The sequence below is a fragment of the Oreochromis niloticus genome, linkage group LG7, assembly GCF_001858045.2.
Source record: "Oreochromis niloticus isolate F11D_XX linkage group LG7, O_niloticus_UMD_NMBU, whole genome shotgun sequence".
Lineage (NCBI taxonomy): Eukaryota > Metazoa > Chordata > Actinopteri > Cichliformes > Cichlidae > Oreochromis > Oreochromis niloticus.
The window spans coordinates 38,991,316-39,016,046 of NC_031972.2; positions in this window are offsets into that span (position 1 = coordinate 38,991,316).

A 24,731-nucleotide genomic window follows, 5' to 3' on the forward strand; every position below is an offset into this window, starting at 1 on the left:
TGCAGGACTGTAATCAGCCATCTTACGTTCTGTATGCTCATACTGACATACACGCTTACTTTACTTACCTGGATTATTGAGCATGCATGAAGACGTTTTAACCCACTTTGGCAAGGACTGCCTAAAGCTTGTACGTCAGTATGAGCAAACAGCATGTAAGATGGCTGATTTCAGGAACCACCTGAGATTCAATCTCAGACGCCAACAAAACAGGATTACTCCTAAAAGTCTGCAAATGAGCTCTTCAGTTAAGGGCTTCCGGGCAACAAAAATCCTTCAGAAGGCACAGCATCAGCTGCTTAATGAATGGGTGAGGCAAACAAATTTTACCATCGATGTACTAAAATCTGAAGATGGACGGATCCAACAGAGACTTACAATGCTTCTAGATACTCTTAAAAAGGTGTTTGAATTCAACTAGAAGGCTTGTCTAGCACAGCACAAGAAGTCTAAGACCAGGCAACAAAGGAAGTTTGACTTACTTGTTGTGTGTTGGAAACCACAGCAAAATACAGAGAGTGTCCTCAGGGGCCAGAAGAGAAAAGGATGCCACACCGAGGATGTGGACAAGCGGGTGAAGAATTTGTCTGACAGACAGCTCACCCAAACAGAGAAAAACATCATTGCTTTGCCTGTGATGCCAAGGCAAATCCCGCTAGTGGAACTGATCACAGTCACAGAAACAGCAATTTGAAACAACAATATTGCAGACGTGGAAGCAGAGCAACTACGGATGAAAGTTTTGGCCTGTCTCAGCAATGAAAAGCCCCCAGCATCCAACATCAGCATGGAGGAGAGGAAGGTACTCACATCATTTAATAATGACAACAACATTATCATCCTTCCAGCAGACAAGGGTGGGTGCACAGTTCTGCTAAACGAGAAAGACTAGCATGAGAAAATTTTGTCACTACTCAGTGATGAAAATACTTATGAGCCCCTGAAACGAGATCCAGGAAGTGGTTCAGGAGGAGGGTGATAGACTGTCTGAAGCAGTTAGAAGAAGACAGTGCTATTGACCAGACCTCATACCACAGGCTGTACCCAGGGGAGTCTACACCAAGTCTGTATGGTTTACCAAAGATACATAAACAGGGTGCACCTTTAAGATCAATTGTCTGTATGATCAACTCAGTCACCTATAATAACTCTAAGTTTCTGGCTTCGATCCTCAACCCGCTGGTAGGCAGATCTGAACACCACATCCAGAACACCTTGGATTTTGTTGAGAAGGTGAGAGATGTCATTATGGAAGCAGATGAAACCATGGTCTCGTACGATGTTACATCTCTTTTCACTTCCATCCCAGTCACTGAAGCGTTGGAGGTAGTTGGTAAGAGATTACAGGATGACCCCAACCTCAGCAACAGGACCACTCTCAGCATCAACCAAGTGTGTTTGCTCTTGGAACTGTCTCTGAATTCCACCTATTTCCTATTTCCACAGATCACATTAACTCGGTGGACCAACACATCAGATTCACCACGGAGAATATGAAAAGTGGCAGGTTAGCCTTCTTAGACTGTGAGATTTCCATCAGTAATCGGGGACATTTAAAAGCTAATGTGTACCGTAAAAATACAGATCAGTACTTAAGGTTTGATTCTCATCATCCACTACAGCATAAACTGGGTGTCATCAGGACGCTATAACATAGAGCAGTTTGGATGGCTGGTGACCCTGGCCAAGGATTAACTGTCAGCGTGGCCGAGAGAGGTGGCAAAGAAGCAAAAACCACCAGCTGGGAGGCAGACAGTTTTTGCTCCGAGGAGGCGGCTCTGGGGTGTTTCACCACTGGGGCCTGCCACCGTGGAGCAGCAGCCACAGACTGCCACTGAGACACTTTTCTCTGTTCTCTCTCCAGAGATCGTAGCAGCTCCTACAACACCAGCTCCACAATCTGAGCGTCCTCTCCAGGGGCACAGGTTCCAGCCAGTGTGAGGCCCCGCTGGTTCCAGGTATTTCAATCCACAGGAGATTTCCAAGCAGTCTTGTGCCTTTGACCAAGAGATAAAAACTGATCTTTACATGGTGCACCCTGACACAGCACTTATCTACGTGCTTTTTGTATTGATTAAAGATATGCTGACACTCGCATGAAAGAGGAACACACCCAGTTGTTTGTGCCAAAAAGCCATCAAGAAATTATTTTCCAGGTGGCTCATCATTACCCCATAGCAGGGCATAAGGGATATGATAAAACTCTGGAGCGATTTATGGCCTGATTTTATTGTCCTAGCATAAATTTGCGCCAGCGGTGTGCATCCTGATGGGAGTTTCAGCTGGCTATTTCAAAAATGCCCTTGTGCACTCTAGTGCCTTGAGTGTATTGGCATGGAACTCATCAGTATCAGGTCATCTACAACAGAGGGGCTAGAAAAATTACAAAGTAAAGTGCTTGTATTGCTCCCTTCTTCTAGCTCAAAGTTACTTGCCAAGTGGCAAGGACTCTTTGTGGTCAAACAGGGAGTGGGTGACGTTTATTATGACACGGGAGGAGCCATGCTGGTATATCACCTCAGTCTCCTAAAAGCATGGCAAGAAGCTGAAACCGTTTATCTGATGAGCCTGGTTAGGGAAAAAGATGAGTTGGGGTGGCAAATTCCAAATTCCGACAAATTCCCTCCATTAGAATGAATGTCTCACAAAGGCCCAGGGAGCGGATGTTGGTACACTGCAACACCCTACCCCTTTCCCCGGGTTGATGGGCTCCTGATGCTCTGCTGCTGCATGTGCTGCTTCCTACCTGGATGATGTGTGTGCTTGGATGGAGTTAGGCACAGTATTATGGATACCACTTGTGTACCTCTTCAGTGGCTCCATTGCTTTGGCATCCAGGATGCCAAAGCATCCTTTCTGCCTTTCTAAATGGAGGGGCATTAACTGCGTGTGTATATGTAAGCGTGTAAAAACTGCAGATAGTAAGATTAATAGTAACAGTATTTTGTCTCTATCCACCATTGTAGAAATTCATCTTATGTAAACAATAACGTGGCGCACAGCGTGACGTGAAAAAAGGCACATACCTTTGACGTTGCGTGATGAACTCTGTAAACTCCGAACATGTAAACTCCAAAACTGAGTTTTCAAAAATCTCCAACCTTACAGGACTTTTAAAAAATCTCAGTTTTCAGTGATTCAAAACGCCGTTTACATGTGGACAAAAGGTCCAAACGCATAGAAAAAGCTGTGTTTTCAAAAATAGGTAGGTGTGGAAGTAGCATAAAAGAGTAGTTTATTTTATTGCTACCTGTAATTTATTGCAGTTTACTTTTATTTGTTTAATTGTCTACTAAATGTTTGACGTGTGAAATTAACTGCAATGGAGTTTGAAAACAAAATATGGGTGTGTGTGGTTGGACTATGTGTTTGTGCCAGGAAGCGGGGGTGCGAAGATTTTCTTGTAAAACAAAGGGGGCTTAGCTTAAAAAGTGTGGGAACCGCTGCTCTAAGGTGAAAGGCAGTGGGCACACGGCCTGCTTTCATGAAGTCTGTTTCTGAGTGTTTGTGCAGTGCTCATTCTATTCTGCTATGCATAAATTAGCAGGGATCTTCTACGGCACTGTCCAGCTCTCCTTGAGTAACCCTGTATTCTGATTCCAGAATACATTCTGATTCCGGAATACAGGGGGCGGCCTGCCACCATGGAGCAGTGGCCACAGACTGCCACTAAGCCACTTTTCTCTACTCTCTCTCCACAGATCATGCCACGTCTTACACCACCAGCTCCAAGAGCTGAGAATCCTCTCCAGGGGTCCAGGTTCCAGCCACTGTGAGGCCCCGCCAGCTCCAGTAATTCACTCCACGGGGGATTTCCAAGCAGTCCTGTGACAAAACGCTACGCTCAGCCTTTGGCCAAGTGATAAAAACTGATGTTTATATGGTGCACCCTGACACAGTGCTTATCTACCTGCTTTTTCCTTTGATTAAAGATAGGCTGACACTTGCACGAAAGAGGAACACACCCAGTTGTTGGTGCCAAAAAGCCACCAGGAAATTATTTTTCAGGTGGCTCATCTTAACACTATAGCAGGGCATATGGGATATGATAAAACTCTGGAGCAATTCATGGCCTGATTTTATTATCCTGGCATTCGGGTAAATGTGCACCAGTGGTGTGCATCCTGACCAGAGTGTCAGCTGGCTATTTCAAAAATGCCCTTGTGGACACTAGTACCCAACTTAATGGAGGTCCCATTTGAGCGCATTGGCATGGAACTCGGTTTCAGGTCATCTCCCAAGTCGGAATCCCGAAAGAGATATTGACTGACCAGGGTACTTCGTTCAAGTCTCACACACTAAAAGAACTGTACGAATTACTGCCATTAAATCTATTCGGACCCGGGTCTACCACCCTCAGACTAATGGGCTGGTGGAGTAACTTTCATTCATGAGGATGAACCCAATTGGTATCACTGGTTAGACCCTCTGTTGTTTTTAGTGCGAGAGGTTCCCCAGGCCACCACAGGATTTTCTACCTTTAACTTACTGTTTAGCAGGAGCCTACAAAAATGAGAGGAAAGGTTCAATCCCAGCTAAAAATGAAATTCAGTATGTTCTAGACTTGAGTGCAAAGCTACACACATTGGGAAGGTAATCACAAGGGAGTATGCTCCAGGCACAGGAATGTCAGCAGTCCCTGTACAACAGAGGGGCTAGACGCATCTCGAAGTAAAGTGCTACTTGGATACCTCTTCAGTGGCTCCATTGCATGAAGGATGTCAAAGCCTGGATCACTCAGTGGTATCTAGCTCTCCAACCTTTTAAGTTCAAGAAGCTCCATAAGCCAGTGCAGGTGGTCGTGGAACAGATGGTCGAGTGGAGGGGTATGCTAGGACGGATGGCTCCCCGGCCTATGTCAGTATGTGGCAGTATGTGTGATTTGTGGCTCAGGTGGAGGGGAAGGTTGGATAAGAGCATTAAGGGTCTGGTGTCACGGAAGATTGACCAGGACAGCTGATGACCATGGTCTAATCATGCCTCAGCTATTTAAGTAGGATGCTGGGACCTCACGGGAGAGCTGTGTATGGTGTGGTGAGGAGAGGAGGGAAGCTGGAAAGCTGCACACTAAAAAGTACCAAAGAATACTGAATAAAAATAAAAATAAAATAAAATAAAATAAAATAAATATATAATAAATAAAATAAAATTCCCTCAGCGTGCAATGCTGTGTGTGGGTCCTTTATTTCATCACAGTGAATTTGCTCTCATCTTTGAAAGTGGTGGAGGAATTCTGGTGTTCTATGGCAAATGCTAATCAGGGTCTATGATGTTAGGCAGTGGGCACAGGGCCCGCTCTCATTAAGGCTGTTTCTGATTGTTTGCTCAGATATTTACGCCAGTGGCCTGCTGGGGGTCGTTTTGTAGGGCTTTGGCAGGGCTTTGCATAACTGAGCAGAGACCTTCTACTGCACTGTTGTTAAGGGATTTTGTGATTTTATGATGTTTTTCCTTTTTGATACATCTTCCTTTTTAATGTTTCATTTACTCAGCTCTCCTTATAATGCTCCATTTACTCATTTACTCATATGCTCCTGTTAAGAAAGGCTTGGAAAGCACATAGTGTTCACATATCTTTATGTTTTGTCTTTTGCTTCTTCTCACACACATACACATGAGCCCCGCAGTATTCGCTGACTCCTGTGAAAGTCTCTTGCAGACACCCTTGGAAACAGGACCCAACTGGCTTCTGTTGTCCTCGAGATAGACACTACACACACACACACACATATACACTGTGTCCCATACATGCCCAGATTGTCTGTTACAGCCTGACAAAACAGGGAATGCTACGATGTATAAATAAAGCTGACTACAAAGCCTCGGGGTGAGTATCACCCGATCACTCACCCGTGCGCACGTAGTTCTCTGAACAAAACTCTGACTGTTTCTGTATTCTTTCAATGTTTAAAAATGTCTTGCCACTGACATTTAATTGGTCCTTCGAGCCGGATAGTTTATTGATATTATTGTATCATCTAACTATTCACAGACGGAGCCACCAGATCCTGGCGTCGTGACTACCTGCACTGCAACCACCGTTTCTAGCGAAGCGAGGAAAAGCCCAGAGTCGTACATTCGCCTACTGGCCAGTGTCTTATACAGGTCCACGACGCCGGGTTCTCGGTGGCGCCGGGAAAAAGAACACAGCGCAACATTGAAGGTGAATATAAAGCAGCCAGAAACACTTTGCGTTGAAAAATCGATTTTGGTTTGACACTGCTCAAAGTAGAAGGGTCCTGTGTGGACCGAAAAGGAAAAGGACAGACGTGTCCTATGTAATATGCTCGCCCGGGTAAGACGAAACAACCTGCCCTGTGGGGGCCTGTTTCGCACCATAAGTAAGGGTTGGTAGCCAGTATATCTCACGCTCGCCTGTGTAAGACGGATTAACACGCCCTGAGAGGCTCAATCCGCAACAAAAATAAAGGTTGGTAGCCAGAGAAGCGAGAGTGTCAAATAAAAATAGGATTTTCTCTAAGCGCGCTAACTGTTTGCTGAATGTTTGTTGAGGAGTAAGTGCTTCATTGAATAGGAGCTCTAGGCTCCTGCACTACTCCTATTGTTTTCCTGTGAGTACTGGATGGTGAGAAAGAGAAAAGGTTGCGCGTCAACGCGTAAAATTAAGTCCGCCCTGAATTTAGTTCAGGGTAGAAGGCTGACTTAATAACCTCCTCTGACTCTAGTACCAGAACGTCTCACAGTGTGTGTTGGCAGTATTAATAAATCAATAAATCAATAAAGTGGTCCTATTGAAATAAAATATAAAATATAATTATTGAGAAGCAGAGAGAGGAATGTGTTGGGAGACTGGCGTGCAGTTTGCGCTGTCAAGGTGGGCGTGTTGCCTGCTTATCTGTTTAACAATGATGAAAATGATATTAAATAAATCTCTTAGTGTGTTAATACAGGAAGCTACGGACCTGGACCAACTGCCCCCACAAGCACAGCGGCCGAAACAAAATTATAGTAATGGGAACCACACCCAGCAAGAATCAGCAGCTGTGAAACAGACAGCAGCGAGGAGAGAATTAGAGGAGAAATTAAGAGAAGTTTTAACACAAAATTGGGGCCAACAGACTTGTGGAGGTTGGGAAGGCGTCCGGAGCATCACAACAAGAGGTGGAACAAAAACACACACGAGCAGAGAAATGTGAGAGAAAGGCTCCTTTTAAGGTAATGCCTAGTTTGAGAAAAAGTTAAAATTAACCTGCCTGAAAATGCACACACATGCAATGAAAAAACAGCTTACACTCATGAACGTGTGAAGATTTTCCAGCAAAGTTAAAACAGCAAAAATTAACATACACCTGTTGTTAAATGATGAAGTTTATCCATTACACTGTAAAATATAACTTGTTGTTTCAACTTAAAAATATCAGGTACAGGGCTGCCTTAAAATTTTAAGTTAAGTCAAGAAATAGAGTTTGTTCTTATAACACAACCAATTGTTATCTTAATGAAAAATCACATGTTGTCTAAACTTTCGTCTTAGTTTAGTTGACTGAGATTTGTTAGTCAGTTCAACTCCTTTAATTGTCATTTTTACTTGGGAAAACCCTTTCAGCTAAATTAAAATAATCTATTGTTTAAACTCTTGTCCTAGTTCAGTTGACTTGGGTTTTTTAGTTAATTCAAATACTTTAGTAGTTCTTTTAACTTAGGAATCTATTTTAGCTTAACTAACATAATCTGTTAGCTAAGTTGATTTAAGTTTATTAATTAACTGAGCTCCTTAAGGTAGCTGAGTGAACTTGTAAATCAGTTTCATTTTAATTATCAGAGTTGATTGACTGGATGTAAAGAAAAATGTGTATTAAACATCTTAAGTTTTGTTTTTGTTTTTTTTAGCTTTCTAACATCCATTTCAGCAAAACTACCTGTTAGGTTTATCTTAGATCTCAGGTTTAAATATCTACATTCCTTTAAATTAATTTTCTGTTGTTTACAGAAAAAAAAATAAAATCCCACAGATTCCATTAAAGTGTATCTGATCATTTCAGGCAGAAAGTTTGTTTTAAGAACATGACAAGACAATTACTCATGAGCACCCAACATTCACCATTTATTGTGCCATCTTAGTCATCTGAGAAACAGAAAAATCAGTGGCGTAGCTCATCAGGCTCACAATCCATCAAAACTCAAAGGCTGCTCCCTGTGAAACAATAAATTTGAACTTGGTCTTGAGCCCAGTTTGGGTGAAGATTAAATTCTGACCAATACTCTAGGAGAAGTAGTGATTCTTGTGAAGTAACAACATAAAGTCTGCATTAATGTAATGTATCAACGGAACACTTGCTATTTTAGAAAAGTTATTCTTTACATTTGCAAAATTTTTAAACTTCATTGTGCTCAGTCACACCTGTTAGCATAAAACTTGAAATATTAAAATAGTACAAAACCTTTGATAAGTGACAGTAAAGATCAGTTTATAACAACTAAGACATCAAACTCTTGTATTTGTCTTCGTTTACAATTGCAACAAATTCCACAGAACCAATATCTCTGAAAATGACTGCATGCTTCTGAAACATTTCATAAGATGGATATTTCAGAAACATCAGTTTGAGTCTGCTCAATTGCAAAACAAAGGAAAAACTACTGACTTGGATGAGATAAGCATCTGCAGAGTCCACCATTATATTGTTGTTCACATAAGTTTCTTAAACCATGAACAAATGAGTAATTGTCTAATCTGGAATGTAAAGTGTAGTCATTTAGTGACATACAAAAGTGAGAATGAGAACTTGCAAGAATAAAAAAAACAAACAGTAAAATAAAAACTGTCCTTAACACTAAGGCAATTGTATGCTGTGAGCATACAATTACAGTTCTGCATGGCTTTCTGCAAGAGTCTGTTTCTTAGACCATGCACTAGTGAGATGCACTGCCTTCCACCAATGTTCATTAGGATGTTCTGAATGACTTCAAAGATGTCCTTAAGTTCCTTTGGATAGTCTATGTTGAGGTCAAAAAGAAGGCCCATCAGCATGGAAATGGCACTTGAGACATCCCTCAGATTAGACAGGATTACTGCCGCCTCAAGGACAACCAACACATCGATGATGTCTTCTTCTTTCACCATCGCAATGCCAACTTTCATCGTCTTCAATACCTGTCGGCTATAAAAGGGTTCAAAGACAAAAAAAAAAAAAAAAAATTACACAATTACAATTACACAATATCCCTTGTGCTTAACAATTCATGTCTTTCCAAAGAAGAGCCATACTGATGCTTTGGATGATGGTGATTGGCTTTGGGTAACACTTATTAGTTGTTAAAGTTTTTTCAGAATGAGATATGCACCCCCATGTTACAAATCCATTTCTTGCTTTAAACAAAGACCATGTTCATAAATAACTGAGCATGTCTTCAATTGCAGAATTCAAACAAAATTTTCAATTTAAATGGTAAATGGCCTGTATTTGTATAGCGCTTTACTAGTCCCCTAAGGACTCCAAAGTGCTTTACACATTCAGTCATTCACACACATGGGTGGATGACTGAATCGTGATTCAAGAGTTGACAGTTCGTCTTATAATTGGAAGGTTGCCGGTTCGAGCCCCGGCTCCGACAGTTTCAGTCGTTGTGTCCTTGGGCAAGACACTTCACCCGTTGCCTACTGGTGGTGGTCAGAGGGCCCGGTGGTGCCAGTGTCCAGCAGCCTCGCCTCTGTCAGTGCGCCCCAGGGCGGCTGTGGCTACAATGTAGCTTGCCATCACCAGTGTGTGAATTTAAATCTACTTATGCTAAATATTGGCTGTGCTCTAAACCAAATCTGGCTGAGAATACATGAAATGTGCAAACTGCAGCTACACTACAGGATCAGATTATGGCTCCATAGACAATGCTTCTTTAATCAGTTTATTGATTAAAGTTTATTTTTTTCCCCCTATATTAACAGCATGAAAAAAGAGCATATAGACGTGGCTGAACAGGTTGCATAATTAGCACTGAATATCAACATCCACCTTTACCCAGCTGCCCAATGACTCTGGGCCAGTAACCTTTAATTGCTTACCCAGTCTACACAGTCTCTTTTCCAGGGTCCAGGACATTTCACCAAAGTATTGCCCCCCACAGCTGTAGCAGCCACTGCAGCCCCTTAAATATCCTAATATCTCTGCCATTACAATATACAATGTGAGAAATCAAACGTAAAGCTGAAGTGAACAGTACAGCAGCGAAATGTCAAAGACCCTGGTGAAGACATGAATAAACACAAGACACTAATAATATCAACGCTAGCTTGCCAGTTAGTTTCTCTGAAACCCAGACCAACTCCAGTGTCAAAGATCTTGTAATAATACATTTGGTGAGGAAAAAGTACACATGTTATCATGTGGCATCTATTGTTTCATAGATGCCACATGTTTCATTTAAAATCCACTGTGGTGCTGTCATTATTAAATTTACTAAAAGAAACAATGCTAACCTTCACAGTCTTGAAAGTGTGTGAGGGATCTTCCTTTAGAAAATGAGGTCCTCTGTCCTCTTCCTTTGTGTAGGGCTCTGGTCAAAGAAGTCAAAAAGAAAACAAAAACACTTTTTAAACAGTGTTTATGAAGCATGTAGACAGCTCCAAATTCACAGCTTTTTGATACATAATTCCATCAATATATGATTATCATTGGAGATTTTGAATCAGGCTTATCAGGACATTCAAGTAGAATATGATATCCAACCTACCACCAATATACATAGATTCTGTAAAAGTTACCACACTAAATGTCCAGTTGTGAAATATGATGACAGACTTTACTTATCAGCTTTCTTTCAATGAGTTCATCAGTTGAACTGGATAACCTAAAAATTAAACAAAGGATTAGATTTTGCAGTTGAACACTTACATCATCACCGAAGCATCTTATGAGCCTAGTTAGCCCTCCTATGCCGCTCTTGATTTTGTACAGCTCCACGAACCTCTCCATAATGGTCAAGCACAGCAAAAAGGAACCCTTTCAGGTCAACAGATGTAAGACGGGCAAATTCTGCTTCAACCTGAGCAATAGAAGAAGAGGGGTGGAGAGTACATGCAGAATAAAAAAAAAGATTCTTTGAGACCCAAATTTAAGCAAACGGTCATCTGAGGCCCATTACAGAAAACACAAACACACAAAAGCAAACAAACAAAAAGATGCACTTTACCTGCCGTTCAGCAAACAAGGAAGTTCAGAGAACAATAAGCTGTCTCGAAATCTTTTAAAGTAGAATGATTGTGAAAATGACTTATGTGATGTAAAACTTTAGTAAACGTGCGATTAAAAAGAACACTGAGTAAAAGGACAAGTAACAATTTCCTTATTCCTCAGATGTTTACCTTGATGAGCAATACTGTTTTAGTCCAACTGCCTCATTAAAGTTACACAACAGGCTTTTTACATTAAAGCCAGCAAGTCCATTACATACTCCCTTTTTAGATCTGAAATACTGTGCACATTCTGTGTATATGTAGTGGACAGCAATTTACCCAAAAGAGTGCAAAGTTTGCAAGTCCACCTCATTTAAATGACAAAGACAGATGTGATCATCTAGACCTGTGAAAATAAATTAATGACAAACTTGCAGTTATGGATGTTATTACAACCACAAGAACCTAAACAGTCTGCTCCACTGCTTTTGTTAATGAATCATTTGTTGGTAACACGTCTGAATATTTAGTTTATGCCACCTGCATGCGATCATCAATAGTGCCATATTACTTCTTAAGAAGTACCCTGACACTACAATCTTTATATCATTTGTTCTACAGAGCTATTAAGTTACAATATAATCTGTGGTGTTTCCAGTATGACAAAATGCACAAATTGTAACTTACCATTTGACTCCACTGACAAAAATAAATCCCCAGCATCAAGTTTGGCTTCACAGACCTAAAATAAGTAAAATAAAAATATATGTTATAATTATATTGTTTTCGCCATTTATTCATGTTTGCTAATTTTCTGACATATAAACAATGTTAGTTTTGTTACAATACAGAGAATGCAGTTTAATTAAAAGGTAAATTATGCAAAAAAAAAAAAAACATGCCAAAAATCAGTGTCTCTGATGCCAATTATTTTATCACTACAGCTCTTTTAGTATGGAAACTCACACAATCTAGTCATACTGATCACAAGAGTTCAAAAATAAGTCAAAATAGTGAGCTGTTGTTAAGCATAAAGCATTTCAGGGTAACAAATAACTGCACAATAGAATTAAAGCAAAAAATAAACACACTGGAGGACTATCTGATAAAAACTAATATAACGCTGGTTTGTAGACCATATTTTGTCTCAGTCCTCAGTGCACTCTTGCAGCTTAGCATGCAGCAGTTAATAACAACTTAAGTGATTACATAGGGGTAAACAGATGACAACAAGCATCGGAGTCCTGCCAAGAAGTTCTTTTTGAACCCAGTCAGTTATTGGAAATATTGCTAAAATGAACTTCCACCAAAATACAACAGCCTGTGAACTTGAAAGAAATTAACAAGTACAGAGACAATATGAAATAAGCTTTATTAATTAGCTGAGTTAGCTTGCTAATATCGCAACAGTGGTTGAGTGCACAACCTTAAAGCTAGCGGCACAATACTTGTGATTTGGTCAGTGCCACATTAAACCCATAAAAAAGGCCATGTGTCAGTTTATTAGGTCAAGTTTGGTCATGACACACAAGCTGGACCTTGTCAGCTAAAGTTACATTAGCTAAAGCAAACATTTCGGTAAAAGAGAAAAACACACATCATGCCATAAATTCAAAACATGTTCCAACTTTTGTAGCTCTCTTTCCTTATAGTTATAACCAATGTTACTCACCTTGAAAGCATATTCCAAAGAAGACGATTAGAAAACGTCCAAGTAAAGTGAGCATGTCGTTAACCGCCAATTCCCCATGATGCACCTCGGTAGCAGTCACGTGAGGCAGTTTTGAATCCTGCTGTGCTCAACTTACCCACATTGTCAAGTTCACATAAGTTGCTGATTTAGCTGGACATGAGTTTTCAAGTTAGCGTTTTTTGGTGTAATTGGGACGTTTTTAACTTGTAATTCTATGTTATAACAACAACTTCAGTCATCTATCGTCAAACTGATATAGAATAATATGTTGAAATAACAAACATCTAGAATTACATTTTACAGTGTACTAACAAATAAACCCTCTGGGTTGCAGGACAACAATTTAACTTCAAAGAAAAAGAAAATAAAGAGACTGGTATGACCAACCAGTGAGGAAACAACAAATTTAGTGGTTAAGAGTCAAATTGTGAGATGTTTTCTGATGATTGAACAACACAAGTGATTACTGACGGAAAGAAAATTTCTCTTTTGTGACTTTAAACATGATCTTAGGAATTTGAACATGTGCATGTTGTCCTGTCAACTTGGTGGGTTATGAGTTGATTATATCGTGAGAAAGAAAAAAAAAGGAAAAAAGGGGGAGAGAAGGCTGAAACAGGGCCTGGCCTGGTGTTTCTCCCCTCTCGTTGTAACACAGCCAACACAACATCATTTTCCTGTTCGTACACTTTTGTTTTGTTTTGTTTTGTTTTGTTTTGTTTTTTGTTTTTGTTTTCTCTTTATGTTTAATTACAGGCTGCTTTGCCGGCCCTGGAAGCCGAGGCTGACCTGGACTCCTGCTCTCCCCTCTACGTGACCCTGACCAAATGCTGCAACAGCTGGACCCACAACAACAACCTGAAAATGTCAACAGTGCTGCAGGAATGCGATCTCATGCAGCAGAGACGGAGAGCATTAAACCTAATGCCCGTTTCACTACACGGGGGAAAATTCACAGACTGCGTCAGCTGACAGAGCTGTGACGACACGCCTGCCAAGCCCGAATGAAAAGTAAGGCCGAACAAAAGAATGCTGACCTTGATAACTCTGCATTTACATTGTGCAGGACAGTGATGGACCAACACGGCAGCAAAATGGGCGTGACAGAGACAGGAGGAGCAACTGAGGTCAACAGGCACCTCAGAATGGACAAAAACACAGAAGAAGATGCAGGTTTCACCTGCAGTGAGCATGGACATTGGAGAAAGGACTGCCCCAATTGGGGTCAGAACCAGGATGGACAGAACTTTGAGCAGCAGCAGCAGCAGCAATGGTCGCAAATAGACTGAAAAGGAGGAGGGCAGGACCCCAGGGGATGCTTCAGGCTGTGGTTTACCCAAGTCACCAGAACAGGAAAGTGATGAACACAAAAACACACAAACACACACATCTACATACACTGATGAAAAGAAACACACACATGAACAGATGTGCACTTGTTTTTTGAGTGAGAAATGACACACGCACACAAATTGAAATGCTGATTCACTGAGAAGTGATCCACACACATACACATACACATGCACACGCTTGTGCAACGGAGAGTGATGCGCACACACACACACGCTGACGCAATGAAGAATGCTTTGCTAACAAATGCTTATGCTGATATGCAAAATGCTGCACACAAATATCCCAATACATAATTTTTATGAGGAGCCATTGATTACCATTGATTACTTAAAATGTGTTTTATGTCACCCAGAGTACATTTATGTAGATTTAAGGGGTAAGGTCTGAAACAGTTTGGTTATGAAAACAATGTCTGTGCGTGATGTCTGTTTATGGCTCAAGGCCTTGACTGAAGTCTTTGCTGTGCTTCACACAGCCTGATGAGGAGCAGAGGCACAGAGTGAAAATGATGAATTAATAGTGTAAGTTTTAGGTCGAAGTACCGCATTTTCTGTGATTGAGATTTAATTCAAGGAGGAACAAAAGGTGCTACGGTACCTGAGGTTCTCATTCCCACACAATATTGTCCCGGCAGGAGGCAAAACGTTCCTGTGAATTTCTGGTTGATTTTTTGGTTTTGTTTAGTGCTAGCTTGATTTTATCAGTGAGCTTTGGGTTGTGTTCTTTCTCGTAAGCGAGAGAGGGATAGTTTTATGCTTGGACATGTCTGCAACGGGCCCTAGTTTGTGTTGTTTTTAGTATTTTGTTGGTTACGTCTGTTTTCGTTTTTGTTACAGTGCGCTGAGATAAGAACATCTGAGAGGTGTGATCCACCGATGGTGATATTTTGTGAGTTCATGATTTAACAATCAGCTCTTTAAACCAGGCCTGAAAGATTGAAATTTAAAGCGCTATAAAATATTATTACTGAACAGTTGCAAAGTGTGTTTCTCCATGATTGTAATTGGCTTGAGAGAAATTCACTTATAGGGGACACTGATCACATGAGAAGTCCTGAGTCTAAAAGGATTGCAGCGAGTCAATCCAGTCCAAAAACAAGGTATTGTTTTCCTTTAAAATGATGACGTCATCTTGCTGGTGATGGATACTCGAATAGGTTGCGCGCGAGACCCCATTATCAGCAACATCTGGTATGAATGTGTGTGAAGGAATGCATGTGACTGGACTGATGACTAAAAGTTTTGACTGACTTGATACTGAGACAATGACTGCACGAACTTTAGGATTAGTAAATGCTGACAAACAATTCACCCAGCCGGCGAGAGAAGGGTGGATGCTTCGCTTTGTGTTGTTTTGTTCTTGCAGGAGCAGGAGGATAAGAGTGACTGAAGAGGAGACGGTAGCTTCACATGAGAGTGTGGAACTGCAGATTTAACCCTTTGGTTGCTAATTTTGAGTTCTGAGATATGGTGTCACTAACCTTCTCTTTTCATTTTCTAGCTCCGTTGAATTGACACATGGGAGTGTGTCAGAACAGGGGAAGTTGAGTTTTAACATCAAACAATGGTTTTATGAACATTTTATGACTTTATTTGTGTTTAATAATTTAGGTATGGTAAAACTTAAGCTTATAATGTGTTAGAAAAAAAATGGTTAATTTGTTTTTGTTTTTGATTTCTTGATTAAACTAAGTGGTTATAACCACTTTCATAAACACATTGCAAATGTGCTCATAATGAGTTAGCACTCAGTCTTTTGAAGGTCATAAGCTTCGTTCGGCGTGACTGTCTGGACTGATATATTGTAGGTATTGACTTTGAGTGCAGAGGATGCAAACACGCTTACACACATAGATGATGATTAGAATAAGTCCCTGGGTCAGAGAGTTCTGAACATAATATTCTAAACCAAATTTGAATCACTAGAAGAGCAATGGATAACAACATTAGATTATCAAGGCTAGGGAGAGAGGTGTTTTGGTTTTCTGTCTCTTACAGAGAGAGGAACAGACACCAGACGAGGACACGGAGATATGAGGACCTTCACAGCAGAGACAGATGTAGGGACTGCCGAAACAGCAACTGGGGTCAAGTGTCATGGCGTTTGGGCTCCTCGAGAAGATGGATCCCATAAACACAGCAATAACCATGAAGGGGTTGGCGAAAATCTAGGAACACCAGACCAACGAGGTTCGAGAGGCTCTTGGCAAAAAGGGGGACACGGCGGTGACCCCAGAATACACAGATCTTTGTTTGAAATCGGGGCAGAATAATCCCCTGATCTGTGCAACGACTAAAGGGTGGTCTAACCCCGGAGGTCGAAGAAAGAAGCTGAGAATCACCCAACTGGAAGATACTGGTAGATGCAGCAATAAAAATAAAGGTTAAAAGCTCCTTAGACAGAGGTTCTAGTCTAAGTACATTTGAAAGGTATAAGGTGGCACCAAAATGGGAGTGGGAAACGGTAGCACCAAAATAAAGCTGTGGGAGAACTGGGGAGTGATGGGAGTGTCATCTGTAACTGCTGTTATGGTTGTAAATCTAATTTTTCTTGCATCTGAACTGTGCAAACACAGAGGTCATTTCACATATGGTCCACCCGTTAAAGGGGGACAGAGGGCCTCAGGACTAACCCGTCACCATTTTGATGGCTGTTTAGCGGGTCATGGAAGTCATTGCTCACTAAAGGACTAACATTCGTTGGGATGCTCCTTCTGCTACTTTGCTTATTTTCCACATGTGTACTGCCTTGTATTCGGAGTATGATAAGCAAAATGTTTACTGTAAGAGTGCAAGCTTACATTGCATTATCTCAAGTTGAACAAGCTCGAGAAAAGGTACAAGTTGAAGAAGATGATTTCTAAGCACTAAACTGTGTAAACCCACTAAAGTTGATCATGTACGTTTTCACAAAATGATACTCTAGTTGAAAATGCTTCTGCAAGTGACTAGTAGTTGAAGTACATAAATATATATGAACAACAGCAGGGAATGTTAAGGGATTTTGTGATTTTATGATGTTTTTCCTTTTTGATACATCTTCCTTTTTAATGTTTCATTTACTCAGCTCTCCTTATAATGCTCCATTTACTCATTTACTCATATGCTCCTGTTAAGAAAGGCTTGGAAAGCACATAGTGTTCACATATCTTTATGTTTTGTCTTTTGCTTCTTCTCACACACATACACATGAGCCCCGCAGTATTCGCTGACTCCTGTGAAAGTCTCTTGCAGACACCCTTGGAAACAGGACCCAACTGGCTTCTGTTGTCCTCGAGATAGACACTACACACACACACACACATATACACTGTGTCCCATACATGCCCAGATTGTCTGTTACAGCCTGACAAAACAGGGAATGCTACGATGTATAAATAAAGCTGACTACAAAGCCTCGGGGTGAGTATCACCCGATCACTCACCCGTGCGCACGTAGTTCTCTGAACAAAACTCTGACTGTTTCTGTATTCTTTCAATGTTTAAAAATGTCTTGCCACTGACAACTGTCCAGCTCTCCTTGAGTAACTGCCAGTATTCTGGAATCACCTCCATGAACTTCTGACTGTGCTGGGAAGCACAGCAAATCTTCTGGCAATGGCACATATTGATTAGCCATTGCCAGGTTTGCTGGAGAAGGTGGACTGTCTCAGGTATGTCAGATATTGCCTCAAGCTACCAGTAGTAAGACGGACCCAAGCCAAATCCAAACTAGTGATAAAAAAAAAACAGTTAGAAAAGATGAGCAGGAAAGTGTCAGTTACCTCCACATGTAAAAAACCCCCAATATTCCAGTTTTGGGAAATGATGCATCTGTTTTTTAATTTCAATAACATTAAAGCAACTGAAATTGAACTTAACTGACGAGATCGTTGTCCCAGACATTAAACTGATTTCATGATATACTCTGATTAAAGTGCTCCATTAATTTTTATGAGCAGTGTATTTTCTTTTTCTATAATGGTTTACAAACATGAAGAAATCTTCTTGACTACAAAACTGATGTGGACACACACCTGTTGCTGCAAGGCAATCCACTCTTGAAACCATATCTTGGTTAGGTTTTGGCATTTCTCCATCCCTGTCCTACTAGCCAGGCTAATTGGATTCACCTGATTATACCTGCAGGATGGACAAATAGAAAACAGGTGTATTAACAAGAACATTTAGGGAAAATCAGGGGAGAGCAATCGAAGCATCAGTTATATCATTGATTTCCGGTTGAGTGAACGTTGGCGCGACTTGCTGCCGCTACTCACCGGTATCCACTGATTACTTTTATTTACTTCTTTTATTCTCCACCAATTTTAATCCTCTGTCCTACAGTATATTGACACTATTGGTGACCTGGCAAAATTCCCAAGCACCGGAGTATCTGGGTTTAGCTCTCCTTGACCGTCTGTTTTGGCTACGGTCTCATTCACCTGGCTGTTTGGCTTACCGATATCTCCGTCTGCGATGTGGACCGGCATGATCTGCGTACTCTTCGTGTGGGTTTGGATTTTCCTGTCATTGGTCTACCGCCCTGGTGCTGGACTTTACCACTATACATCTGCCGAGCTTCTCCGACTCCGTTTCCATCTGCTGCCCCACCGCCGGCGGTGCTTCATCTCCACCCAGATTTCGCAGGGCTGTTTTAATCTATTTTATATATATTTTTTTTAACTGTTTAAATGTAATAAATGATATTTTGTCCTTACAGTTTTTAAATTTGTGTGCATTCCCTTGGCTGCCCCACTGCTCTGTCCGTTTTTAGGAGGGTTTCTCTCTTTTTTAACATCTGTGCGAATACAACACCTTCCCCCTCCGTTACACTTCATCTCCACCCGGATATTGCATTCCTCCCTCGCTGCAAATATATCCATCGGGGCTTTTGCCGAAACTTTCATCATGACACCTCTAAATCAATACAATCCTTCTGGTCCACCTCTCGTCATTCCCCACGGAACTTCGACAGGACTGCTGACCACAGTGTTTTAGCCACCCTGCCCAGGGCGGCTAACACTTTTGTTCAGTCTGACACCACCGATGTCAACTTTGGCCTCCTTAACATCTGCTCACTTACGAACAAGGGTCATCTCGTTCGGGATCTCCTCACTGACCGTAAGTTTGACTTCTTCTATTTGACTGAGACGTGGGAACAGCCCGATGACTTTTCCCAGCTCAACGACTCCACTCCCCCGGGGTTTGTTTACACCTGCCAACCCCATGAGTGGTGGAGGTCTCGCGGAAATCTACCACGAAAATTGGAAAGTCTAGCCGCTGTCTGGGCCTCTTTTCAGTTCTTTTGAATCCGTTGCCTTTCAACTCCCAGGCCCTGCTCCAACTGTGATAGCTGTCATCTATTGCCCTCCTAACTCTAATTCTGTTTTTATAAGTGACTTTGCTGATCTTCTGACTCACCTGGCTACTGTTTCCCTCAACATAATACTCCTGGGTGACTTTAACATTCATATGGACAACAGTGATCATCCTCTTACCAATGACTTTTTATCTCATCTTGATAGTTTTGGTTTAAAACAGTATATAAACGTTCCTACTCATACTAAGGGCCATACCTTGGACCTAGTTTGCTGCTTGGGACTTATTCCTTCCAACTGCAAAGCCGATGAACTACCAATTTCTGACCATTTGCTTCTCTCTTTCAATATCAAATGACATTTTCTATAACCAAAAATCCTCGCTCCATCTCTTTCCGGAATATTAGAAAAATTAACCCTGATACCCTTTCTACTGCCTTCTCTGGGTGTTTGCATTTTAATAACCTGCTTACCCTAGAGGATTTGGTTTCCTATTATAACCACAGTCTCAATAATATTTTAAACTCTGTTGCTCCACTAAAAACCAGATCTGTATCATTTTCCCACTCAGCACCCTGATTTACATCTGAACTCAGGTGTTTGAAAGCAAAAGGTCGACAGCTTAAATATCTCTATAAGAAAACTGGTCTCTCTGTCCACCAGGAAATGTTTAATAATCATGTTTTGCATTATAAGGACTGCATTAGTTAGTCGTCTCCGTCCTTTTCTCTCCCCACATGCCACTGCCTTTCTTGTTCATAGCCTGGTCACTTCCCGGATCGATTACTGCAACTCTCTTCTTTTTGGTCTTAGTCAAAAATTGATCCATAAGCTTCAACGTGTTGAGAACTCTGCTGCCCGTATTATCACCAGGACCCCTTCTATGCACCACATCATCCCTGCTCTGCAGCAGCTTCATTGGCTTCAGGTTAAATACCACATCAATTTCAAGATACTTTTGTATACATTCAAGGCTATCCATCACCTCTCCCCTTCATACCTCTCTGACCTGGTTCAGATCGCCATTCCTTCTCGGTGTCTCAGATCCTCCTCCTCTCTTTCTCTTTCCGTCCCTTTCCCCTGGCTAGCCACCATGGGGCACAGGGCTTTCTGTTGCTCTGCCCCCCGTCTTTGGAACTCCCTTCCTCCTGAGATAAGAAACATCACTTCTCTCCCTCTTTTTAAGTCCAGACTCAAAACTCGCCTGTTCACAATAGCCTATTCCACATAAAATTTTCCATCCTGCTACTTTCATTTATTTTATTTATTTGCTCTAAGTTTTATCCTTATTATTTTGTTAAATTGTTATGTTTGTTGTTGTTATTGCTTGGGTACATTCTCCTTGAGTGTTTTGAAAGGCGCTTTCTTAAATAAAATTATTATTATTATTATTATTATTATTATTATTATTATTATTATTATTATTAGCAAGGGGTTAATAAATATGGATATTTCCAAGTTTAACATCATATAAGCCGAGTAGCAGAGTTTCTAAATTCCAACTATCACATGTGCTGAACTGAATTTGTAGAATTACACATTTTAAATAAAAAACTGTATCCTGGGTCCAGAAAAGAACAACTCCTACAATTACATCACAACATAAATTATTTTTTTATTGAAAATTTCTAACCTATCTATCTGATTTATGAATACAGTTGAGACTGGTGTCAGCTGTATTTTGAAATGTGTCTTCACTCACTGGTTCATGTGTCCATCAGGAACTTTGCTCCAGTTGTCTGTCATTTGCTTGTAGTATTCAAACAGAGGGGAGATTTTTTTCCCGAGATATTCCTGAAAGCAACAAAGACAGAACTCAGAAAATGTGACAACTTATTTGGACTGGGATCCCTGGGGACCCCAAGAATCCCAAAATATAGATTGCTAGTATTATTGCAGTTATAATAAATTAAAAAAAAAAAAGTTTCATTTTTTGATGCAACTTGCAGTTTTTATCCAAAGTACAATTACATAACAGCCTGATTCTGGTATTCAATTCTGTAATTTCAAGAAAATATTATTTGTATTGATTTTTAGATGATTAAACCCTACTGAGGTCATATTGATCCCAATATAAAAAAGCTGAAATAAACAAAATGGTAAATGGACTGGTTCTTATATAGTAGTTTCTTACTCTACCTCAGCACTCAAAGCACTTTATACAACTTAGCTCATTCATAAAAGCACTTTTTCTATGCCTTTTCTATGTAATTGCTTTCTATCTAATATTCACACACACTGATACTCTAATGAATGCAGTGGAGAGCAACTTGGGGTTAGTACCTTGCCCAAAAATATTTGGCATCATGCAGAGTGGCAAGGGATCAAACCACCAACCCCCCTATTACTAGATGACCTGCTCTACTCTATTTAGAGCCTGGTGATGGCTAACTAATCAGACATAGTGGTGTCAGACAAGCAGAAATGGCTGTAGTGATAGATGTAGCTATTCCAAATGATAGCAACATCAGGAAAAAGGAACACGAGAAGCTCAAGAAATAGCAAGGGCTGAGAGAATGTGGAAGACGAAAGCATCAGTGGTCCCCATGTTGATGGACTGAGGGAAGTGACCCTCATATATATCAAACATTCCCTTTAGAAAAGACATTTATTCATGTCTTCTCCATTTGCGGGTAACGGCTCGCCCAGTGATTCACTGGAGTCCCAAAGCCTTAGAAATGGTTTTGTAACTCTTTCTAGAGTAACAAATGACATCTGATTTTGTTCTTTAGTCTTTTAGAACCACCTGTTGCTTTTTTCAAAATGGTAAATGGTAAATGGTAAATGGCCTGTATTTGTATAGCGCTTTACTAGTCCCTAAGGACCCCAAAGCGCTTTACACAACCAGTCATCCACCCATTCACACACACATTCACACACTGGTGATGGTAAAAGTGAAAAGCGTTTGTAAATAACCACTCATGTGCAATGCAAGGCTGTGTGCACTGTGTACTTGTATTACAAGAGTTTTACCTAACTCCATATAGACAATTAAATGTTTTTGTTTTTTTTAAAATTTGGAGACAGTAAATGATAGCGGCTGAGTGTGGTCAAGTCCTAAAGCATTGCCTAAGAGTTTTGCATAGATCCGTTTTTCTTCCTCACACAAAGCGACTGATTGCATTACCAAAATTACAATACCTACCTTTAGAGAGAGCCAGAGCATCAAGTACAGTCAAATCAAGTGGCTTGTCATTGTCATTTCAACCATATACAGTACACAGTGAAGCGAGACACCGTTCCTCCAAGACCATGGTGCTAGATATAACAGAAAATCAACACAGGATTACAAAGTGCAACTGTGTAAAAATTGCTAAAACCAATGCAACACCAGACAGAACAGAACAATACGGACACAACACAGTGAAGCATTAACAGAATGTAGAAAAAGGTGTGTATGTGTGTGTGTGTGTGTGTGTGTGTGACATTGTCCAGATGCGTGCTTGAGATAATGAAATGTATGAAGGTATGTGTGTGTGTATGACATTGTGTGAGGGCCTGGATGCTCTGGTACCTCTTTCCAGAAGGCAGCAGGGTGAAGAGTGTGAGGGGTGCATGGGGTCCTCCACAATGCTGGTGGCTTTGCTGATGCAGCGGGTGCAATAAGTGTCTAATGGAGGGAACAGAGGCTCTTATGATCTTCTCAGTTGTTCTCACTATCCGGTGTAGGGATCCGATACAGTGCAGTTTCCATACTAGACAGTGATGCAGCTGCTCAGGATGCTCTTGATAATCTCTCTGTAGAAGGTGGTGAGAATGGGTAGTGGGAGATGTGCTTTATTCTCAGCAGTAGAGAAAAGTAGAGAGGATTTATTAGTTATGGAGCTTCATAGGTACAGAGAAAAACCCAACAATCATATGACCCCCTATGAGCAAGCACTTTGGCGACAGTGGGAAGGAAAAACTCCCTTTTAACAGGAAGAAACCTCCGGCAGAACCAGGCTCAGGGAGGGGCGGCCATCTGCTGCGACCGGTTGGAGTGAGAGAAGGAAAACAGGATGAAAGACATGCTGTGGAAGAGACCAGGAGATGTTCTCCGCCGGGTGAGCATCAAGGAATTTGTGCCTTTTGACGACTCCCGCAGCAGGGAGAGCAAAATTGTCAACAAAATTAACACATGTCACATGGAGCACTATCTTCACCAAGAAGACCCGCTTTGCATTTCGCATTCACTGCATTTTTGTTTCCAATCAAATTACTTTAAACGTCTTATTAGGAGTTGGTGGGTTTTCTCTGGTGTGGTGTCATGGGTTTGCTTCCTTTTTCAGCACAGGTAGGCGGGGCGGTGTCATTTGATAGGGCGTTATTTTGGAGCAGCGAGCAGCATGGCAAACCCATGTTTTGGATTTTGTCTGCTTACCTGTTGTCCTGTACACTTAGCCGGATTAATTTCCCGCTTGCCTGTCAGCTGCTGGTGAAGCTGTATTTCCGGGATCACTACAGAGATCAGTCTCATCTTTACCTTCGCATCCCGGAGATTCTCGCCCGAGCCTGTACTGACAGTGTGACACGTGAGCTCTCCAACTCTCGCCATGCTTATTGCCGCTTTTTACCGATTGTTTGGTATCTTCCCCAAAAAATTTGTTTTCCTTTTTCTCGTAGATCCACCCTGCGTGCACCGATTATCCCTTTCCCTCCGAGTCAGCCCCCTTCCCTGGTTTCCCTTCGTTTATTTATCACTGTACACAATCTCCCACCCTTTGTAAATAATCCAGACATTGTAAATAAAGAGCACTTTCTGCATTCCCTGCATTTCTGTGTGTTCTGCCGTTCGTTCAGACTAGTACGTCTTTCAAACATGTATGAAAGGGCAAGGCCAGTAACACATCATCAGTGTTGGTGCTGCTAATAATACACAAGCACAATAAATATGCACTCATTGACTACTTTATTAGCTATAGCTTGGTAGTGTAAGGCTGTATCAGCTTTTGTCCTCAGAGCTGCCTTATAGCTTTGCTCAATTGCTTTGTGGAATTCTCAGAGCAGGAATGTCATTTTTACCACTCTTCATGGAGTTCTCAAAATAGTTAATGCATTGTTCATAACCCAAACCTCTCGGTGCAAAACACACTAAAACAATCAAAAAGTTTTTCATATATGTTAAAACATTGGAAGTCCGTCGATCTCAAACTCTGTAACCAGTGAATAAAACCAGGCGCACTATTGTTTTTAGACTTTTTTTTTTGTAAATCAAATGTTACTGATTTTGCCTAATGACGAAGAATAAAAGTGTTCAGACACAAAAATGAAATGTG